Below are 24,484 nucleotides of genomic sequence, written 5' to 3' on the forward strand. Positions count from 1 at the left end.
GATTGCCTTCACAGCTTTTAAAAGTAGTCATAATCTTATGAACATATTAATCCCTTTGTTTAAGCATGTTAATGGCACTTTATTATATTTTTAAACTGCTTTACTTTGTTCAAGAAGCTCAAGTTACTTTTCAGCCTAGTCTTCCTTACTGTCTGATATAATAAGTGGAATGCATGATGTTAACAGTAATTTTTCTGTGATAATCAGAGTTCTTGTGTCAACTTGGACTATAAAGCTCACCATTATGCTTGGTACATTTTTAAGAATTTTTCTTGCAGATTTTAGAATCCAAGAAAACATTGATTTCCGTTTGTTAAAAAGCCAGAACAAGTGGTTGAGGGCTTACTGTATTGAATCTTTAAACCAGGTAAAGATCAGATAAAGAGCCATCAACTGATCTCCCTAGAAAGAGGCCACGCTGATCTGAAAGGCGATGCTGTGGGTATTTATTCATACAGTAGAGACTGAGCGCATTAAAATTGTGAGGCTGATGAGACGTTTACAATATATCTTGAGCACTGACCTCCACGATAAAAGGGTGAATGGCATAATCACTCTTCAGACCTGTAATTTTGGGCACTCTATATTAAAATGATTTTCTGATTCATTTATTTTAGCTTGAGGCTGTGTTCCTGATGTTTGTATCATTTGATTTCTAAGTGCGATAATGAATAGCATCTGAATTCCTTTCTTAGCATTAATATAAAAATTGTTTTTCATTGTGACTTTCAACTGTGAGCTTAAAGCAAAACAAACTTGGAAAGTTTTTTAAAAACACACAAAGCAACAAGTCAACAGATGAGTGGATTTTGAATCAAATCAAAAAATCTGAATTGGCCAGAATGACTAAGTCTCTTTTTCACCAAAAGCCATCTCACAATTAGACTAAAAAGCCATTTAATTAATAAAATCTATCACTTTTATTTAATATTTCATGTATTTCATTTTACTCTATTAAATGTTTATTCTGTCTTGTGATATATAGCACAAGTATATATGTTATATATATAATTTACATATAAATATTATATATATACATACATACATATATATATATATATATATATATATAAAATCTCTAGTAGTTCTGAGGGTGTATCTTACCCTGTGGCATGCTGGTAAGCTGTAACTGGTCTGGGTTCTCCTTCTTGAAGCCTGATGGTCCCCTAGTGAGGGAGACAACCATCACACAAATTTGTTTGAAGTTGCTTTCTCGCTAGGTGCTGTGAACTAGAGAAGCACTGGATAATTACACCATATAACAGAGAGATTTGACCATAGTTGACCTCCCTGGGATGAAGTAGGCTGCTTAGAAATATGTTCCCTAAAAAGCAAAGCATAATGACCAGAGACCTGAAGGATAAGGGTGAACTAAAAAGGGGTCAAAGTGTTCCGGCCAGGGGACAGCCTGTGCAAAGACTGTGAAAGGCCAGAGTGAAGAGTAAATGAGAGTAAAGGATTTTGCTGCAGAGGATGCAGAGGGCAGCCTCAGGCATATGCAGGCCCCCGGGTGGTTTTTCATTATCGTAGGAGCAAGTGGAGGCCTTTGAAAGTGTTTAAGCAAAGGGAAAATGTTATCTTACTTGAGTTTTTAGGAGGATCAGAGCTCTTTGAGAGTGAACCAGGAGATCAGGACAGAGAATACTGCTGCAGGGAGGCTGCAGATGATGATCTGGGCCCAGAGAATTCAGTCAGTGGATGTATTTTAGTGATTGTTAGGAAATGAAATTAATATGGTGATGAATTGAAAACAGAAATTGCATATCTATCACAAAATTTTCTGTTGTCTGTTCTATTGTCTGTTCTGCAACCTGACTCTGGAGTTAATGCCTAGCTATGGAAACAAAGGAAAAATTTTAAAATACCATTTATGTAAAATGCTGTCATGCATTTTAAAAAAAGGTAAATAATTCTTTGTTACATTCAGTTTTATCAATGCTTTAGTATTAATAATAATAGGGAGGGATGGAGAGAGAGAGGAAGAGGGAGAGGGGGAGAGAGGTGACTTTCATTCACTGGTTCACTGTACAAATGGCCACAACAGCCAGGTCTGGGTCAGGCCAAAACTAGGATCCAAGAACTCTGCTTAAGTCTCCCACATGGGTGACAGGGGCACAAGTACTTGGGCCATCTTCCACTGCTTTCCCAGTCACACTAGCAGGAAACTGGATCAGAAGCAGAGTAGCTGGGACCTGAGTTGGCCAGCATCCCATGTGACTGCTTAACCTGCTGTGCCACAGTGCGGGCCCAATATTAACATTTTGACTAGGAATTGTATTTTGTAACTGACACTAACAAATTCTGGTGTCTTTGTTGAGAAAGAGTCAACTTCTGACTGGTGGTTTGGTTTAATTGTTAGGTTTTTTCCTCTTAGCCTGAGACTCTGGAATTTCTAGAAAATATGACCTTCATACAGGCTTGTTTAAAAAATCTACTGAAGTGAAATTTTATTCTATTACTCAAGTGTGGATTAGATAAATCATGTTGTATTAATGTGGAAAGAGAGTTACATCAAGTTTGGGCCCATAAAAGAGAAATTACTTCTCATAGAGAACACAAATGTGTACAGATAGGCCAGCCTGCCACATGGAGCTAATGCCATTTCAGGTTGTTGGTGCTAGATGAGCATGTTTTGTTTTTATAATATTCATCACTCTTCTGACTCATGTTCAAGGACTTTCCTAAGTCACAGAAGTAACTTTCCAGAAAAAGCAACTTATTCTGATACAAAATTTTTCTGCTAAAAAGTTGAGCAGATCCTTCCTTCCTTCCCTTTCTCCCTCCCTCCTGTCCTCTTTTCTTTATCTCATTCCTTTGCTTATTCTTCCCTTCTTCCACTTTTCTGTTTGCTTCCTGTTTCGAAGAGCTACCACTTTTCTTGGCAATGGCTCTCCTGGTAATGATTATTTCACACCCATATCATTTAACCTGCTAATATACCCATTAATTTTCAGACTGTGTCCAAAGTCCAGACCTCACAACCTCCACCTAACTACTTTAGGCCATATTCCGTCCTGTGAGTGAATAAATGCAGTTACCTTCTGAGGACTCCTCAGGCTTTTACCTTTGCCCCAGGGTTATATTCCTCCCACAGCCAATAGAGAGCCTTTACAAATGCAACTCATATCCTAACACTCCTGTACGTAAATAGGCCTGTAACTACGCATGTAAAAGTAAAGGCCAGGTCTTTGTCATGAGGCTCACATTGATGTGTGATTTGCACTTCTGCTTTCCCTCTGGCCTTAGCCCCTGCTCCTGTACTCTCAGCCACCCATGTGCCTCCCTGTTTTCTCTGACATTGCAGGCATCCTCTACCTTAAGACCTCTTCATTGCTGGGTCCAGTGCTTGGCTGCTTTTCTGCCAGATACGTCTTCATTTGTTCCTTCATGCGTTCAGGGAGCTGTTCAATGGAAGTTTGATCAGGGAAACCTTTGTTCACCATCTTATCTCAAGTAGCACCTCTCATATCATTCTCAGTTAACTTCTTCCTGCCTTAATTTTATTTGTTGTATACATTGCTCCCCCTGTGTGTGTGTGTGTGTGTGTATGTTTACTTGTTTATTCCGTTCCTCCTCCTGCTAGAATGTAAGCTCTGTGACGGTTGGGACTTAAACTTTTCATTCAGCTCAATATCTACAGCATTTTTAATAGTGCCCCCTAACCACCAGGTACTCAGCTGCTGTTGGTGTAAGGAATGAATATTGGGAGAATTAGTGTTTTCTAGAAGCACGGAAAGATGCCTCTAAGAGTCTCCAGCAGGGTTATATTCCTGCCAACACCTTGATTTTAGGACTTCTTAATCTATAAAACATTTGAGTTATTTTAAACATGATATATGTAATTTTTTTTAACATTAATAAAATTTTAAGTTACCTTTTTTGGGGGAAGAGCTTAGCAGTTAAGATGCCAATTAAGACATCCATATCTCATATCAGAATGGCTGTGTTTGGTACCTAGCTCTAACTCCTGGTTACAGTTTCCTGGGTATAGACCCAGGGAGGCAGCAGCACTGGCTCAAGCAATTGGCCCTCTGCCACCCATGTGAGGGTCTTGCATTGTATTCTCAGATTACAGCTTTGGCCCATCCTGGCTCAGTCCCTGCCACTGAGGGCATTTGGGGAGTGAACCAGCAGATGGAAGCCCCCAACCCACCCCTGTCTCCTGCCTCTAAAATGAGTAAATAAAAATTAAAAATAAAACTCATATACTTTTCAATAAAGAAAAACATACTTTTTATTTTAAGGAATTTATTAATACAATAGGTTCTCACAGGGTCGCAGCAAATGCATAATAATTACTACAGAACAATTCTCATCAGTTCTCTTGATAATATGATAATACAAAGAGATCAGATTTGATGTAGTTCATAGATACAATTCTAAGAATATGATACTTTATCATAAAACTCATACACTTTTTTGAGCTAAGACTCATTCTTTTCAACTATCTATGCATTGGAACTGGGACGTCTGTAGTCATTCATATTATTTAGTAAATACTTACTGTTTTTCTTTGGGGTATCTGGCAGAATTGCTTGTTTATGGCCATCTGGAAGTTATTTCTGGGTATGTAACTTTCTCCGAAAGATGAGTATTGAGTATGAATAACATCTGTATCTCTAGAGCAATCTCTATACACCTTTATAAAACTTACCCTACCCTGTTTGTATTGTTTTCGTGAGTAGATGATGTGATATAATCTCCATGATCCTGGCTTCCTGAGAGAATATGGAATGCATTCTCTTGCCAGCACCAGTGTACAGATATGTAGTGTGAATGAGAATTAATTAATTAATTAATTCTGGGTGCTGATTTTTTTTTTTAGGCTATTACGTTAAAACAACAAAATCTGTATTAGAACCTTCTAACACTCTTAAACTTTATTAAGGACTCCCAAAGAGTTTTTGATCATGGGAATTGTATTTGCCAATATTTATGCTAATAATTAAAGCATTTTAAAATAATTTTTAAAACTAATAATAAACACATTTCATGTTCTCATATAATGTTCTTATGAAAACAACTATATTTTCTAAAAACATAGCTTCATGAGAATAGTGTTTTAACACACATTTATAAATACATTTAATGTTTAGCTCTAGATGGAAGTATTTTAAAAGTTTGTTGAAAATGAAAATAAAAGTTGTTATTTTGGTACAAAAATTTTTGAAATACATTGTCTTTCCATAGTATGGATTTTCTCAAACTTTTGAAGACCTCTTGTATGTAAGAATTTTATTTTTTGTACCAGAAAAAATTAATTCTTTTATTTCATTTTCCATGAACTTTTTGAAATACCATTGTAGAAAAGAGCTATGTTCTCATACCTGATTCTAGGACATTAAATTATTGCAAATTGTTATTGTGGTTGAAATCTATGTAAAAGATTCAGCCTTGTGTTGCTACATAGTTGATAATGAAGAAAAAGATTAATACCTTTTTAAGATAATAATGAATATTCTCCTTTTATACTACACTAAAACTGCAAGTGTTAATTTCTTTTTTTAAAGATTTCTTTATTTGAAAAGCAGAGTTAGAGGGAGAGATGGAGAGAGAGATCTTCTTTCCTCTAGTTCACTGTCCAAGTGGTGATAACAGCTGGAGCTAAGCCAGTCTGAAACCAATATCCAGGAGTTTCTTTCAGGTCTCCCACATGGATGCAGAGGCCCAAGGTGTTGGGCCATCCTCAGCTGCTTTCCTAGGCACATTAGCAGATAACTGGATCAGAAGTGAAGCAGCCAGAACTCAAAGTGGTGCCTATACAGAATGGTGGTATTGCAGGGCGAAGCTTTATCTGCTATTCCGTAACACCAGCCAAAATGTATTAATTTCATAAAATTTAGTTGCAGTGAAGAATCTGAAGTGAGATAAATGAGCTTGCACATCGTTACATCGAATCCATTGGTCCTGCACTTTAACTGGTTAAATGCATGATCCTGTGGTTATTTGGAAAAAATGTACTCGTTGAGTTTTGCAGGTCTTCCAAATGCAACACATTTTCTACAATATTAAAAAGCAAACATTCTTTAATACTACTGCTAGTCTCACTGGAGAAAGATATTTCTATTAAGAAGCTGTTACGACACTTTTGCCAGAAACAGGTTTTCCAAAATTTTAAGATTCATTTGAATACTCAAATTTTATCATTGACAACACTGTTCATGCTTTTCCTTGAAATTTGCCTTGAAATGATGAAACTCGCTTTGTTCATTTTCAAGAAATACTCAGTTCTGCAAAATATCCAAAATATCCTGGGTAGATTGTTTATTGATTATTCTTTTAATTGAGAACGGGTGTTTACTGAAAGGAGCAGGCAGTTCAGTTTACAACACAGTCACACAAGTTCTCTGCCTCCAGATGGCTATCATGAGAATCATCTCCTGAAGTGATGTTCAAGGATCATGAATTCTTGGAATTCACACTTTTTGGTAATCCCTTCTCTTTGATTATGGATTAGACCTAGTGACCTGCTAACAAATAGAAATATGCAAAAAAAAAAAAACCACCAAAAACAAAACAAAAACGAGGAGTTATCATTTCTGTGAATAGATCATAAAAGGCTGTGAATTGTATGCTGCTGGACTCTATCTGGCTCTTCTCTCTTAAGTGCCTGGAGAGGGAGGGCAACCTGGCACTGAGTGGAGAGGGGCATCCAGCCAATAACCAGCAGGAAACTGAGGTCCTCAGTCTAGAAACGCTCAAGGAGCAGAATCCTGCCAGTGATCACATGAGGGAGGTTCAAAGTGGATCCCTTCCCAGTTGGGCCTTAAGATATCTGTGACCCAAGTTAATACCTCGAGGGTAGCCTTGTAAGGACCCAGGCCAGCTAGACAGTGCATAGATTCCTGGCCCCCAGATAATAGATGTATGTTGCTATAATCTCGGATTTCGGGTTGATTGATTACATGGCCAAAGGTAACTAATATAACCCTCTAATATAATTTTTTGTTGCTTAGTATAACAAAATTTTTATATAATGGCTAAGACGATAATATATTTTATTGCTTCATCAAAGAAACTCTCAAGTGAAATGAGTACGTATTGGGTCTGCTGCCTTGACTTATTCTAAGGCACCAGTAGTTAACCCACCATTGTAATTGTACTGTTAGTATCAATGCCAACATAGTGACAGGACACATGCCAGTGAGGTAAAAATAAACAGCCAAATAGTGAAAATATGACTAATAATGACCCTAGAATTGCTTTGATTTTACAGACTGATTGAAAAACATCTAGGGACCCCATGTGTCCAAGGGTCACACTTTCAGAACCACTGATTTAGATGGTCCCAATTATTACATTGGATGAATTGTTACTTTGCTATCCCCCATATATATTTTACAACATATTTAATTTGTCCTAAGATAAGGTACTGCACTGCCTCCTTTGTATAAAAAGAGGAAAAAAAGGGGTATCTGAAGTTCTGAAATTCTTCCTGTGAAGTATATGCACATGATCAACTTTGCTCAGTAATTCATGTCTTTTGAAATGTTGCTTCACTTCAGTATACACTGTCTGCTGGTCCAAGATCACAAATTACACTTCTGACTCTCACAGTAATGAGCTCCTGCTTGTTATATGCATTTTACATTTTAATGATAAAACATACAAGTGTTAGTCCGAGCAGTTAAGATGCTGCTTGGGATGCTCGCATCGTGCATCAGAGGGACGAGGTTCAATACCCAACTCCATCTCCTAATTCTAGCCACCTGCCAGTGTGTACCCTGGGAGGCAGTACTCATGGCTCAAGTACCTGAATCCCTGCCATCCTCAAGGGAGACCTGGATTTAATTCCTGGTTCCTGCTTTTGGCCCAGCTGTTGAGGACATCTGAGGAATAAAGCAGTTGAGTGGTCTCTCTCTCTCTCTCTTTCTCCCCCCCCTCCTTCCAAAATTAATTTTTTTAAAGAGCCTAAATAAGACATTGTTACTGTGTATTGTCTATGTTCATGTATATGTACAATTCTTTTTGTGTGACTTCTAGAAACAAGAGTCTATATCATTAGTAATTTACTAATGTCAGTTCTATCGTGAATAATACTCAACTAAAGATTATATAATATCGGCCGACGCCATGGCACACTTGGATAATCCTCCGCCTGCAGCACCGGCACCCCAGGTTCTAGTCCCAGTTGCTCCTCTTCCAGTCCAGCTCTCTGATGTAGCCCAGGAGAGCAGTGGAAGATGGCCCAAGTGCTTGGGTCCCTGCACCCGCATGGGAGACCAGAAGAAGTACAGGGCTCCTGGCTTCAGATCGGTGCAGCGCCGGCCATAGCAGCCATTAGGGGAGTGAACCAAAGGAAGGAAGATCTCTCTCACTGTCTAACTCTCTCTGTCTCTCTCTGTCTCTCTCTCACTGTCTAACTCTGCCTGGCCGAAAAAAAAAAATTATATAATATCTAAAATCATAGTTATTTGTTTCATGTATTCTTTTCAGGTCCTTGAAATTTTTGGAGGCGGATGTTAAAAAGCTTTTTAAAAGTGGGCAATTTCAAACCTGTAACTTTTGAAATTTCTTAGTCATGGGTAAATGGATCGCCTGTGAAAATCGATTTTGTACTGAAGAGTCATGACTTGACATTACAAAGGCAGCAGTATTCAATTATCTAAAATATTGAGAAATTTAAATCTTTCTCACCATGGTCTAATTTTGTTTATGTTAATTATGTTACATAAAGTTACAGTAAAGTTTTTTCAGTCTGCTTGTTGCATACTATCCTATGTATTATGTGGATTTTTAATTTCCTATGCGTGCACTTCAGCAGTTATCAAGCAAAAGAATAACACAGTAAGAAACACACCAGAATTATTGTCTTGTGTTTATAAATAATAAAAATGACATGTTTCAAGTCCCTGAAGATTGATTTTGTTTTATTAAACACGGATTCACAGATGTTACAATGCACTCATCACTAGTTTAAAATCCAGATGGTACCCCCATGTGCTTCCTGCTCCATTGCATGCGCTGATTGACTACCTTACCCAGGATGTCTCTGCCACTGATCCTTGTATCCTTGGCTGAGCTGATTATTTGCAGCTGGCATTTACACGCTTCTGGCCAAAACGAACATGCTGGACATGTCTCCAACAGTTTATTTTAGGAATATTTCTCATTATTCCTCTACTTCCATTTCTATTATAGAATCAATGAAACTACTAAAAATCATAATGCAAAAATATGAAAATAGCCAAATATTTTCTGTGACTGCTGTACTCCTTTTGCACTCCTACATCTATAGGATGCAAGATGAAATTTGTTTTTAAAAATTAAAGGGCTTTCAAATGATAAGACACAGCATGATCTTTGGAGACTGCTCTCTTTTGGGTGCCATAAAGGGAAATGACTAGTTACATGCATATCGATGTCATTTTATCTTCAATGGTCAGGGATCCCAACTATTAAAGGCTGGGTTCCAGGCTATTTCTACTTTCATTTCTTAATGATAAAATTCTGTAAATGCACTTGGTACTTAATGTCAGATGAAATGGTGCCAGACAAATTTCCTTCCCCAAAGAGCCTTTCAAGTTGAAAGTGAGAGAACAGTACAGGAGGGAGATTGAGGGAAGACTATGGACTGATTCAGGGTTGTAAACCTGGCCTTGCTTGTCCGGGTAGGTAGATTGCAAGCAGAATATAAAAGCTGAAAAATGATTGCATTGGGAAGCTGTTTGATGAAATCAATAACTGAAAGCAAGGAGAGGCATCCGAAGAATTTCGGCCTTTTATATGATAGATCTATACCATCAGTGGTGATTTCCTTGACATCATGTTCACCTGGCTGTTCAGCATCACCTGTTACTCATCAAGCTCTAATCCAAAGGTTCTCAAGCTTCAGCATATGTTGAAATTACCAGTAGGAGCGGGGGATGGGGCTGGCACTGTGGCGAGTGGGTAAAGCCGCTGCCTGCAGTGCCGCCATCCAATATGGGCACCAATTCGAGTCACAGCTGCTCCTCTTCTGATCAAGCTCTCTGCTATGGCCTGGGAAAGCAGAAGATGGCCCAAGTCCTCCTGCCCCTGCATCCACATGAGAACCAGAATAGGCTCCTGACTTCAGATCGGCACAGCTCCAGCATTAGCGGCCAAATAGGGAGTGAACCATAGGATGGAAGATTCTCTCTGCCTTTCAAATAAATATATTTTTTTTAAATCACCAGGGGTGCTAGTCAAAATGCAGATTGCTGGTCCATGTGTCAAAACTGCTTAATCAGTAGGTCTAGGGTCTGAATTCACATTTCTAACCAAGTTCTCAGGAACCACCATTTGAGAACCTCTATTCTAAACCAGTGTCTTCTATTTGTCTGTCTTGTGAACCCAAGCTTGTGGACATTTCTAATTCTTATAGTCAGGAAATGCCCCAGTTCTATCTTTATTTTCCTAGGAATTTATTTCAGATTTATCTTTTCTAACTCATAGCTACTAACTTCACCAGATACTACTACTACCACTACTAACTTCTTGGAATATCTACTATTTGCAACACATGATAATAATTACTTTATATCATCTCATTAATTAATACCATGTGCTGTCATATCCCAATTTACAGGTCAAGAAATGCATTTGCAACAAGATTAATTCAGCTGCACTGAGTATTACAGGAAGAGTAGAAATAAAGATTTGCTTGACAGGGAATCCCATGACCCTATTGTGTTCATCTTGCTTTCAGCCCACCTGAAGGCCTCTCAGGCAGCTCCTCTTGTAAGCCAGTTTAAAAAGAATCCTTTTTTTAAATTTTCTCTTAACTAGTAATGACCTCCTCCATGATACATAGTCCTAGTGTGTATCGCAGGAACATTGCAAGTTAGTACAGAAGGGACATATTCATCAGGAAATGTTAATAGCAGTAGATTAAAATCCACTATATGCAAAACAAGCCATTTGTTAATTGTAGAATATGACACTGCACAAAAAACTAAGGATGCAAGGTAATGTATTTGTTATTCAGTTTTTTTTTTTTTTTTAAGATTTGTTTATTTGAAAGAGTTACACAGAGATCAAAAGAGAGCAGGTGAGAGGTCTTCTGTCTGCTGTTTGGCTCCTCAGATGGCTGCAATGGCTGGGGCTGGGCTGGTCAAAGCCAGGAGACAGAAGCTTCTTTAAGATCTCCCACATGGGTGGCAGGAGCCCAAGAATTTGGAGCATCCTTCACAGCTTTCCCCAGAGCATTATCAGGGAGCTGGATAGGAAATGGAGCAGCAGGAACTCAACCAGAGCCCATATGGGATGCTGGCGTCCTAAGGGGTGGCTTTACCATCTATGCCACAACTCCAGGGCCCCTATTCAGCTTGATTTGACCATTCCATAATGTATTCATATTTCAAAATAAGATATACATGACAGATACACACAATTTTTATTTGTCAACTTAAAAAAATCAAGCCCTACTCATTGAACTGAGCTGGTCTTACATCCCCAATGAATTGGATAGTCATTACACAGTGCAAATGGGAGTGATGTGGTAAAATGGATATTAAAAGACAACCAAAATATCTACAATGCATTTTACATTTTTATTTATTCCTCATCAGCATCCAATGAGGCTTCCTTTCTGAAAATTTCTAGTTATTTTTATGGTGCTTAACTCAGTTTTAATGAAATCATATTTGAATGAATGAAATCTCAAAGTTTGACCTTCCATTCTCTGTCCTAATTTATGATATCCTAAGGAACTTATAATACAAAAAGTAAAGCATCAAAGTACAAATTGTGTATCATTGATAAACATCTGCAAAAATTCAACAAAAGAAACTATTAAGAAATTGAAAGATAAACCGTAGGCCAGAGAATTCTGTACAGTGAATGTGATCAATAGAGAATTTGCTTAGAAAACATGTAATTAGTACTGTCATATCACAATTCATAAAAGAGGAAAGAAGATGGAGATATGTTCAGATTTCAAAAGTAAGGAAAATTAGTATACATACATCAGCACAATAAAAGTCTTTCTCACTAGATTGGTATAAAGTAATGTTGGAGTTATGCAGAAATTCCTTGGGTCTGCTGGTTGGAGGGTAAAAGTTAAATTTCTTGGCAGAGAATTTTGAAATATCTAGTAACAATAATAACTTACTAAATCTGCTAAGCATATAATTTAAGATATCTTTCTCTTTTTTAAAAAGATTTATTTATCTATTTGAAAGGCAGAGCTGCAGAGAGGCAGAGAGAGAGAGAGAGAGAGGTCTTCCGTCCACTGGTTCACTCCACAAATGGCCACAATGGCCAGAGCTGTGAGGATCTGAAGCCAGGAGCCTAGAGCTTCTTCCTGGTCTCCCATGAGTGTGCAGGGGCCCATCTTCTACTGCTTTTCCAGGCCACAGCAAAGAACTGGATCAGAAGTAGAGCAGCCTGACTCTGACCACTGCCCATATGGAATACTGGCACTGCAGATGGCAGCTTTACCCGTTGTGCCACAGTGCAGGCCCCCCAGAATATTTTATCGACAGACACACAACAAAATATGTGTGAGGATGCTCAGGGCAACATTGTTTGTAAACATCAAGCATTGGAAATTTGCCAAATATTTTCAATAGCTTATTTTAGAGTTGATTTGTAGCTTATTTTATTTACTTTGGGAGACAACTTATGTTTTAATGTCTGCTCACATCTTAATCTTTTTACAGTTAAGCATTACCATGTATTAATCTGATACTTACTAAAGTAAGCATAGACATTTACATTAATAGAGCAAAAATATGTACATGTACAAGAACCCATTTAACTCTTGTATTGACTTTTTCAATAGAGCAGTTTCTATATGGTAAGCATGGTTTCAGGTTATACAGATAAAAATTAATAAGGTGTTAAGATCAGGGTAAAAATGTAAAATCCCAAAGAGTTATATAGAATACAAAATTCTGTGATAGGCACAAAGAAACAACAGGTACATGGAATTTTCATAGAATACCATTTGACAGTAATAAAGCAGGATAAATCTAAATTGCCTAGCACTGATTTTGTGGACACTTTACATACTTTATCTCATTTAAATCTTACAAACATACAGAAGAGTAGATTTTATTGTCATTCTTTTCCATACGTGGGTATTTAGTTCAGCACAACTGAACTTAAAGTTCACAGCTCGTTGTGGCAGACCAAGTCCCCGCCCTGGAGAGAGCATTTGACCTAGCAGATAGGATGCTGCTTGGGACAGTTGCATCCTTTATGGAGTGCCTGGCTTCAGGCCCCCACCCCAATCCTGATTTCAGCATTCCTGCTAATGCCCATGCTCGGAGGCAGCAAGTGATGGCTCAGGAGTTTGGGTCCCTGCCATCCATGTTGCAGACTTGGATTGAATCCCTGGTTCCCTTCTTCAGCCTGGCCTGCCCCTATTTATTGCAGAAATTTGGGGCATGAAGAAGTGGAAGGAGGAACCCATGCTTGCAAGCTTGCTCGCTCTCTTTTTCCCTTCTCTCTCTATCCTTTCTCTTCCTCCTCTTCCCTGCATTTCAAATTAATAAACAATAAAAAAGCTATTAAAATACTGAAAAACAGATTCTATTTCACTGTTATCATGTAGATATTATGAAATAGCAGTCTTTCAATTAATTCACCATGTTAGGTTTTAATGAATAACAAGTTGATTAACTCATATTTGTGATACATTTACACAAAAAATATAGTTCTTCAACTAAAACTATGCACCCAATGTCATAGATAAATCTCATAATGTAGAAAAAACAGGAAGTCAAAGTGTGCAAAAATAGCATTGTTTTTGCAAATTTAGGAATCCTATATATTGTTGATAGTAAATGTGTCAAAATTATAAAATATAGTCAACAATAATCATACCAATTTCAGGATTTTGGGCTAGGAGGAAGAAGAGAAAAAAGAGGTGGCAATGGCCTGACTTTTATGTGATCTTTTATTATTCAGATTAAAAATTCTGAACCAAATATGGAAAGTCTAAAAATGCCTATTAAATTGATGTAGCAAGTCAGTGTTACTTTTTTTCTCTCACATTTTTATATTTTTTAAATTGTCATTAAAAAGGGAAAATTTTAACAAAAGCTTCCTGGGTCAACGTATTTTTAAATATTCTGGTCTAATCAAAGTACAACCATTTTCTTTGCTGCAAAACTTCTTAGTCATTAATATGGTAATGGAATTGCCAAGAAGTAATGTCTTATGAAATATTTCCCAAACTTCCCATGGAAGGCTTTTATTTTTTTTAATGAAACATCTATTAATAGCACATGAATATTTTGGGAAATGTTGTTATACATCATAGCACTTAATTTTCTTTAATTGTTTCATGTAGTTGAACTTAATTTCCCTGATTATATTTTCCACCTCCTTGATGTCAGTACCAAAGTCTTACTCCTGTAAGCTGGGAATATAACAGATGTACAAAAATACTTCGATGTTTTTCAAAATTTTTCTTAGAAATTATTGTGTTGGTCATTATACTAAATACAGGTTTTAAACATTGGGGGAGTAGTAAAAATAGTCCTTACAGAGCTTTAAATGGATATTTAGGAGAAAATCTGAAGAACACAATGATTAATATAAGCATAACAATATTTTCAAATAAATGGGATATATTTGTGCTAAAGCAGTCATTGCCAGAGCAGATTGCTGGAGACTACTTTAATTCGCCTCATTCAAGAAATATTCTGAAATTCCAAAGAGGAACTGATTCCTTCATAATAGGTAGGAATTGGATACAATCCAATGTGTAATATATCTCAGAATTAAATCATCAGTGATTTCTGAGAGTAAAATAAATCAATGCTTTGAAAAGTAAATATCAATGCAATCTAACATTTTGTTTAAATAATTAAGGATTTGCAACTATTAGACATTTTAAATTTCCTGGTTAACAAGAGTATAATTTAGGGGCAAGCATTGTGATGTAGCAGGGTAAGTCTCTTGGGACACACATATCTCATATTGGAGTACATGGGTCAGAGTCCTGGATCTGCTTCTGATCCAGCTTTCTGCTAATGTAGACCCCTAGAGACGGGGGATGATGGCTCACTGGATCCCCAGTCACCCCTGAGGGAAACTTTGATAGAGTTCCTCACTCCTGGTGTTGGTTTGTTCTGTTGTGGGTGTTCAGGGGAGTTTCTCCCCCCTCTCCCTCCCCTCCCCCTCCCCTTCCTCCTCCCCCTCCCCTTCCTCCTCCCCCTCCCCTTCCTCCTCCCCCTCCCCTTCCTCCTCCCCCTCCCTCCCCTCCCCCTCCCTCTCCCCTTTCTCCCTCCCTCTCCCTCCCCTCCTCCTCTCCCCCTCTGCCCCTCACTCCCACTCCCCCTTCTCCCCCTCCCACCCTCACATTCAAATACATAAAAAATATTTTTAGTAATATAAAGAGAACATATTTCATGTTGTTCATAAATTCCAAGAATATAATGATACTTCCCTCTCTCTCCATCCTCCCTCCTTCCTTTTTGCAATTACAAGTTTTTAATTTACCTTTAATCACAGCCTTAATGCTCTACTAAATAGTTGAATGAATAAAAAGAAGAAATACTACTATTCAGCAGAAATATAGACAAAGGCTATAAACAATAATGAGATTCCAAGATGTCAATTTCATTTATGTACTTTTTCTGTTTTCTATATATTAGCTACAAAAAGAGAAAACATATTTGTCTTTTTGGATCTGGCTTATTTTGCTAAGCATAGTGGTCTCCAGTTGCATACATTTTGTTGCAAAAGACAGGATTTCATTCTTTTTTATGGCTGAGTAGCATTCTATTGTGTATCTCATTTTCTTTGTCCATTCTTCTGTTGATGAACTTCTGGGTTGATGTCATATTTTAGCTAAAAATAGGTTTTAAAAAGGAGTATAATTTTGATAAAACATAACTGATAATTAAACAATAACAGTCTTTTTTTCTTTATCTTGCATTAAAGCCTTTTTAGCAAACAATTTCTGCAGTGAATGTCTCATTCTAGCTCTGTCTATAACCAATAAGCACATTGAATATAGGTGTTGATTGGAAAAATCAAGTTAATTTTAAAATGGTAAGTAAAGATCTAGTTCCTCAAGTGAATGAAGGTTCCTAAATCCTTATTAATTTGAATTTTTAGGAAATAAGCTTGTAATTCTCTTTCCAAAACCATTTCTATTATATTTTGCATTTGGTAAAATTTTGTTGCTATTTGTGTAAGGCTAAAACATTTGGATTCCATTTTAAAAACCTTTCAGCATTTCTGTATTTCTTAGAATTCTAAAAATAAGTTTGGGGCTTGTGAACAAGGAAAACTTGCTATTTGCTGAAACCTAATTTGTATATAGTTAAAATCTCAATTGAAGTACAATTCAACACCTTTAACAATGATTAAGTTAATCTAGCATCCTGATTTTTCTAGAAAAAATTCACTTCACTTTAGTACTACGAAAATTATCTGTATGTACAGGACAATTATTATATTGTACTCTAATATTGAGAATATTTATTGAGGCATTTTTTAAAAAGATTGATTTGAAAGGCAAAGTGACAGAGGAGTGGGATAGAGACGGACAGAGAGAACTTGCATCCCCTGATTCACTCACCAAATCCCACAATAGCTAGTGATGTGGCCAGGCTGAAGCAATCAGCCCAGAACTCATCTAGGTCTCCCACATGGGTGGCAAGTATCCAAGCACTTGTATAGTCCCCTACTGCTTTCCCAGGTATGTTAGCAGGTAGCTGGATAGGAAGCAGAGCAGCCAGAACTAGACGTTCTATACTGTAGCAGTATTTCAGACAGCTGTTCACCTTAACTCTCTAATTCACTTGTTTAAATACCGGGACATCAGTATTACATTAACTCACTGCTTATAACTGCATAGGTAATAAAATGACATCATCAACATTCTGCTTATTCTTCTATAAGAAAATGGAATAATCTATTGCATTACATATCAATTAGAATATATGCCTTAATGAAGATCATATATTTCACATTTAGTTTAGTGAACAAAACTGCTACTCCCAATTTTACTAAAGAAATTCTACAGGCACTCAAAAATGGTCAGATGATTTTGGTATTTGTCTTTCAATTATAATGATACTAACAATAAATATTTTCCTAATTTTATATTTAATGCTGATCTGAAATTTTAATGATAAATTGATTTTTGTGTAAGATAGAAGACAGGTGGAGAATAAGGCTCCATTATTTCCTTTGTGAGTATTACTGGTAATGTTAGTATTTCAGCACTGTGTATGATATCACCATGATTCATAACAAAGTTACAACAAATAATTGTCATGAATTTTCTAGAGCTGGAGAAACTCAGTTTTGATTTCAATTCTACACTGTAGCAGTATTTCAGGCAGCTGTTCCTCTTAACTCTCTAATTCACTTGTTTCAATACCGGGACATCAGTATTACATTAACTCACTGCTTATAACTGCATGGGTAATAAAATGACATCATCAACATTCTGCTTATTCTTCTATAAGAAAATGGAACAATCTATTGCATTACACATCAATTAGAATATATGCCTTAATGATCATATATTTCATATTTAGTGAACAATTTCTTGGATGAAGACATTTACAAATCTTTGTACAACGATGGAACTTACATCTTACAGCATTAATTTCTTAAGATTTTGAGAGACCAGCATGTGGCTTAATAGGTGAAGCCTCTGCCTGTGGCTCTGGCATCCCTAATGGGCATGTATTCATGCCCTGGCTGCCCCTCTTTTAATCCAGCTGTCTGCTTGTGGCCTGAGAGGGCAGTGGAGGATGGCCTAAGTGCCACAGCTCCTACACCCACATGGGAGACTCAGAGGAAGCTCCTGGCTTCTGACTGACCCAGCTCCAGCCATTTGGGGAGTGGACCAGCAGATGGAAGACCTCTGTTTCTATCTCTCCCTCTCTCTGTAGCTTTGCCTCTCAAATAAATCTTTAAAAAAAAAAAGGTTTTGATCATCAGGTTGTACAAGTTCTATGCATTTTGCCATGAACATACCAGGGAGTACGAGGAAGGATGTACGAGGGTACTTTAAAAAGTTCATGGAAAGTAGAATTAAATGATGTTATCTTCATGCAAAAATTTTGAAATCTATTCATAGTTTTACATGAACGTGTGTATTCTGAAAAACTATTCATGGATTTCAGAAACTTTTAGGGGGAGGATTTTTTTTTTTTTTAATTTACCATCTTGGATAGAGTGTGGGAAGCAGTTTCAGAGGCTTCCCCTCAGCATTCCCCATTCTCATAGCTCTTACTCCACACACCAAGATTCAACATTGAGGTTACTGCAAGTAGCAAACTGTACCAATAGGCCATGTGGAAACCATGGAAATGTCTTCCAGATGCATTGTAAACCCAGCTGGTAATATTTCAAGCCAGTGTTCCATCTGGACTTCGTTTATTGAGTAGCCATGATGATGCTTTGGGTCTCTGGCTATCAGTGTCCAACAATCTTCAGAATCTTTTCCCAGTTTATACTTTCCTACTCAAACAATCTTTTAATTCTATTCACCAGGACTGTTTGAAGTACCCTTACATATATAACATTGACCTTGTGTAAGATGGGACATTAGAATGAAGATATTTTATCTATTGATAAGTATCAAATTACACTCAAACTTTGTGGCTTATCACAACAAGGATTCATCAATTCATGCAATTTCTATGGATCCAAAATTTGGGAGTAGTTTAGGTGGTTTTGGTTTAGGAGCTCTGCCGAGGTTGCAGTCAAGATGTCAGCTGAGGCTACAATCACCTGAAGGTTGACAAGGTCAGGAAGGTCTGCTACCAAATTGGCTTAATCCCATGATGGACAGTGGTTGCTGTCTCTTGGTAGGAAACCTCAGCTCCTCATTACATGGGCCATTCTATTGAGCTACTTAAGTTTGCTGTTAACATTGGAACTACCTTCTCCTGGAGAGCAGCATGAGAGAACAAGCAAAGTCACAATGACTTTATGTACTAATCTGGGAACTCACACATTATCATGTCTGCGTTGTCATATCGGTTGTGCTAGTCAGCTCTCATCGGTGTGGAAGAGAATTATGTGGGTGTGTAAACAGCAGAAAGTGAAGATTAGTGGAGAAGGCTATCTTGCAGACTGGCAGTGGGAAGAAATCACATGTGTAATTTTAAAGAAATGCTGTGTCTTGATTTTGCTTCAGAACAGTGATGATCTTAATTATGAAAAGTAATTTCTTATTCTAGGTGAAGTATCATAAAAATTTTATAATACTATTTGTACTTATATGTCACTTTTGCTTTTGCTAATGACTTTGTGTCATGAAGAAAGAGTTGCCATTTTATAGTGGGGATCTCTGTGCTATGCATTCACATGGGTGGCAAAGTTAGAATTAAAGGAATGTGATCTAGGATTCCTTGCTTTTAACCTTTGGTTATTGCTTCCTGCCAGTCCAGAAGTATCCCAAGAGAATCTCTAAATGATAATTGCTTAAATGGGTCAATGTATCATGCATTAATCTCTAGTCATTTTTCTATGAAATTTTAATTCAAGGAGATGTCAATTTTTAGTGTCTGTTCCACTGGTAGTTGTACATGCTCATTTTTTAAAACCTTTGTGACACATTCTGATGATGATACAATCAAGTCCATAAGCAAAGGTAGTGAGTCGTTTATGGTTGCACAAGTTTAGCTTTGCAAATATCAAGACATGGTAAAAGGCAGTATCTTCCTTTGATGCCAAGCCAGTTGAAATGTAATTATGAAGGTAGACTTTCAATAGTGAAATCAGGAGTGAAGGAAGAATTACCAACACTCTTAACATGAATTAAGAAGGGATAATTTTCCATGTGTTTTTTAAAAATATGAATCTGAGTAATGTTCTTATATCCCTTTTCATGGAAACAGCCTCATTCTCAAAACTGGCTGGGCTGCTAATGTAATCTCCAGCAGCAACTTAAGATACTTTGAATACAGAGATGTTCAATGTTCGGGTCAGTTCAAAATTCACTCTTTGTTTAAAGGCAAGAGATATTCATATGCATGCATGAATGACTAATTAGATTGTAAGGAAGACAAAGGTATACTTGGTTTTTCTGTGTACCTTGGGGTTACATTTCCTGGATGTATTTTATCACCTGGTTCCAGGAAGCTAACTGGTGTTGCCAGATGTATAACATTAGATATTTTTGTATTAATTAGACTAAGTGTCTGATAGATGACATCTGAGCCAAGGTTTGGCTTCAATAAGGTCATTTAACTCAAAAGAGACCAACACCCAAAATACATAGCTCTCATACTACCCTGCTGCTTGACACTCATGGTGCTTTAATTGATACAATTATTAGAATGTTATTAGAATAAAAATAACATCTATTCTGTAGATTTCAGTTTTTGGCCTCTTAAACCAAAAAAATTGAAAAACAGTTTTCACATTGGGTTTTCTTAAGAATAATGGAGCCCTTTTTGGACAGTTGTGGAATTTATTTCCTGGGCCTGAAGTGAAGAGAGTAGAAGGTAAGTGTGTTCAGGACTATGTTGTACTTTTTGTCCAGTCATGAGTAAAGTGGTTTTGAGAAACTAAATCTCTGCTAAGATTCTTAGAAAAGTAAATCAAAGAAGGTTTCATGAATGTATTATTTATAACAGTGTGGTCAGATTTTATGGAAAATAACAGATATGGTGCAATGTTCCAGTGATTTTAAGAGTATAGAACTGTTGTTATTAGGTATTTATTGGCAGAAGTATCTGGAAGATACTAGAATCCACAGCAGAGTGTGTCATTTCATAAGAGCTATAGCTTTCAGCCGGCACCGCAGCTCACTTGGCTAATGCTTGGCTGTGGCACCGGCACCCCAGGTTCTAGTCCCGGTTGGGGCACCAGATTCTGTCCCGGTTGCTCCTCTTCCAGTCCAGCTCTCTGCTGTGGCCCGGGAGTGCAGTGGAGGATGGCCCAAGTGCTTGGGCCCTGTACCTGTGTGGGAGACCAGGAGGAAGCACCTGGCTCCTGGCTTCGGATCAGTGCAGTGTGCCGGCCATACCGGCCATTTATAGGGTGAACCAGCGGAAAAGGAAGACTTTTCTCTCTCTCTCTTACTAACTCTGCCTATCAAAACAAACAAACAAACAAAAAAAAAAAACTGTAGCTTTGAACAGGCATGGGCATGCAGCCAACCAATGGCAACCTGACTGAGAGGAACCAGGAAAATATCTTGAGCTTATTCTTTCATTCCATGCTAATCTCTAGCATTGCCAAACTCAACTGGAAGCCCCTTGATATTGCTTGGAGAGGCTCTGGGCTAAAGAAAAGGGAAAGGATACAAGTTGTGAAATCCAAAGGGGTAAATGGAAGATACCTAGTACAATAGCATACTTGAAGTTGGAAGAATTTGTTCAAAACATTATTTTTTCTATATTTCACTGAAAATTTTTTAAAAACTATATTGCATAGTGATCCTTGGAGCTGGTTTCATGGCTTTGAATCCTAGCACCAAGATTGAACTTAGGTGACTTAGTGTCTCTGGACTACGTAAGTGAAAGAAGGTATCATAGGTCTAAGCCCACAGTGTAATTTGAGAAATAAATTGACAAAGGTGTAGAAAGCACTTGAATCAATGCCTGGCAATAGCCTGCATTATTCATCTGTACTATTAAGTTTTAGATGGCATACGATAGGTGTTTGCTTTTTTTTTTTTTTTATAGGACAAATAGTGTACAGTGAATTAAGTTGTTTTCCTGTTAGTGATTAGCTTTAGTGTTACCTCAGTGTTTGACTATAACCTGGGACTAAATATTCAGGTGGCAGTAATTGAATTAAGATCCTTGGGGCCTCCCCTTCCAAAAAAGAAGGCAGGGAACATTACACTGAATATCCTTATAACAACCAGGAAGCCTGATGAATCGCTTTTCTGCAAGATAAGATGACTGGGTTGACCTAGTGAATTAAATTTGTGGTGAAAATGTGTAGCCAACTGCTCTTGCCTCCTCCACTAAATGAATCCCTTTAGGAACAACATTTTAAATGTGCTTATTGCACAGAATGGTAGAAACAAAAATGAATCTGACTTGGAACAAAGCCTTTTCTTGAGATATATTGTCTAATTAAGCAATTTTTCAATAAAGCAGGCATTTAAATTTTTACAGGAGGCGAGAAACAGAGGTAATATTAAAAACTGACTTTAGCAAATCACACTACAATTTAGAGTCTTCACGTTTATTGCCTTCCTGGCTTTCAGCTTTTGTTTTGGCCATGGGATCTTTGAACATAGTATCCTTATTTGCAAACTCATCACATGAAATGGAGCCTTCTGGCTCAAGCACACTCTATCAGCCATCTTTTCCCACTTGGAGCTAACTCCGAGGGAGAGGTACAGGTATTTAATTAGAACACTGTGAAGGCTACCATCTTAGTAGTCTTTCCCTGCATTCCTTCCCTTCCTGGGTTCAGGCCTCTCATCCACTGTCTTTTGGAGTTCTTTCTCCAAATACAAAGTGTTGGGACTCAAGACAGTCTTCCCTGAACGTATGTGTGTTGGCACAGAGAAAGTCACTTTGGGAGCAGAAGGAAACACCAGTAAGAACTGAAAGAACTCTTGGCATCACGTTTTTCATGCCCCACTATCACTATTTGACACACGTTGTGAACTCTTAACAAGACTGAATGGAGTTCAGGATTTCAAGTTTTTAAATCCCATGTTTAAAACTCACCCAAGTAAACATTTGTAGGTAGTCCTTATATGACCATATGTAATTTTCCAAATTAGAGTTTTAGGAGGTCATTGAAAGCTGTCTGTCATAACTAAATTACAGGTATTTTTACTGAGATCTTTATATGTACAATATTTAAAATCTCCATTTGGGATGTTTGTGTATATGTGCACTTTCTCTTGCTCATTCCCTACATATTTCTTGAAGGCTTGTTGTTAGGCTCTAAGCTGAATTCTCTGTGTCATCTCTTAAAACTCACGACTTGACTATTGTGATAAGGAAAATGAGTCTGACCTAAATAGCTTAGATGAGATCTCACCATTAGCATCACCATGCTCTAAATCACAACACTGAACCACTTATACAAACATGACACATTTTACATCCACAAAATATCGTGAACAACAATAACAGCACAAGTTTGAAATGTCAGAAATTGAACATTTGTGGTGAAAATGAAAGCACAGATGTTTATCAGATTATGTTAAAGATTCAAACTGTGTCTGGTTAGGAGTTGAGGAGTTGGTAACATCAGTTCTCATTGTGATTGGTGAGTGATGTAACAAAGGTATTGGCCTCTGATTGGCTTCCAAGGAAATAAAGAATTAAGATTGAGAAGTGGCTGAGAGAAACCATCTGATGGGGCAGTTTGAAGGCATGCTCCCCCTTTGCCCATCCCTTCATCAACATTTCTGTTTCAGATATCTAAGAATTTACAGGTTGGTAGCATTAATATACTCTTCTCAATTGGAATATGCTTGAGAATTCACATGGCTGATTGCTACTTCTCGTTCAAATCTCAGATCAAATATTACCTACTTGGAAATGGACATTCTCCTGGCCGGCTCCCCATTTCTGACCAGGGACCTCCTAAGAAGTCAAACTCCCAAGAATATTTTCCTTGCTTGAAAGGCAAGAATGACTATATGAATTGATTTCAAAATTTTTTTACACCCTGGCTTTTCTCCCACTGGATGTTCCTGTCTCCTCAAAGTTCTTATGTTGAAATATTAATTCTCAGTGTGATAGTGTTATGAGTAGGAGCCTTTGGAAGGCCATTGTGTCATAAGGCAGAGCCACCATGAATAGATTAGTGCCATTGCAAAAGATGCCCAAAAGAATTGATGTGTCCCTCCTAGCATTTGAAGACACAGAGCAAAGATGACCATGTATGAACAAGGAAATGAGCCCTCATGAACCAAATCTGTTAGTGCCTTGATCTTGGACTCCCTACCTCCCTGGGTGATGGTAAGTTTCTCTTGTTGATAAGTTTGTCAGTTTATGGTATTTTGTTAGAACAGCCTGCATGAACTAAGACACTTGTCATTGCTCTCCAGGATAGCATCTGGTACATAGAAGGGAATGTGTACATGTTTAATCTTTAAATTATCTTCTAAAGCAACCAATGTGCTTTCATATAAAGAACTTCAGCCACATAACCTTTTGAATGAAATTTATAAATAACTGTTACTGAATTGAAAAGATTTTAATATGTAATATGCAGGAAAATTTTATCACCTTTGTATAGAGTTTTCATCTTTTAACATTTTATTTCAGAAGTTTTTAAGTTACAAAAAAAAACTTACGTAGTAGTGCAAAGGATTCCCAAATACGCCACACTCCACTTCTCCTTTATTATTAACATCTCATATCCATATACTTATAGCAATTAATGAAGCAGAGCTTTAAATTTAGTATAACTTTATATAAAAGCTTGAGAAATAAAATTATAATAATGTAAAAATAATGTAGTTGCTGTGATCATGAGTGATGAGTACTTTCCTGTTTTACTTTCAATATACTATAATGAAAAATAATCACTTTTATAGGAAAATATAAACTAATCAAGAATCAAAAATAAAAATGGATCAATGTTACTGCTTTTGCTTTCAGATACCTTT

The 24,484-nt window shown here is 37.3% G+C and overlaps 1 protein-coding gene across 3 annotated transcripts in view; it reads left to right on the top strand.

Annotated features, from left to right (window-relative positions):
- INPP4B (inositol polyphosphate-4-phosphatase type II B) overlaps positions 1-24,484 on the top strand; it is a 901,292-nt gene that overhangs the window by 338,080 nt on the left and 538,728 nt on the right. The window lies entirely within an intron of this gene.

This window comes from Lepus europaeus, chromosome 8, assembly GCF_033115175.1.
Source record: "Lepus europaeus isolate LE1 chromosome 8, mLepTim1.pri, whole genome shotgun sequence".
NCBI classification, from domain to species: domain Eukaryota; kingdom Metazoa; phylum Chordata; class Mammalia; order Lagomorpha; family Leporidae; genus Lepus; species Lepus europaeus.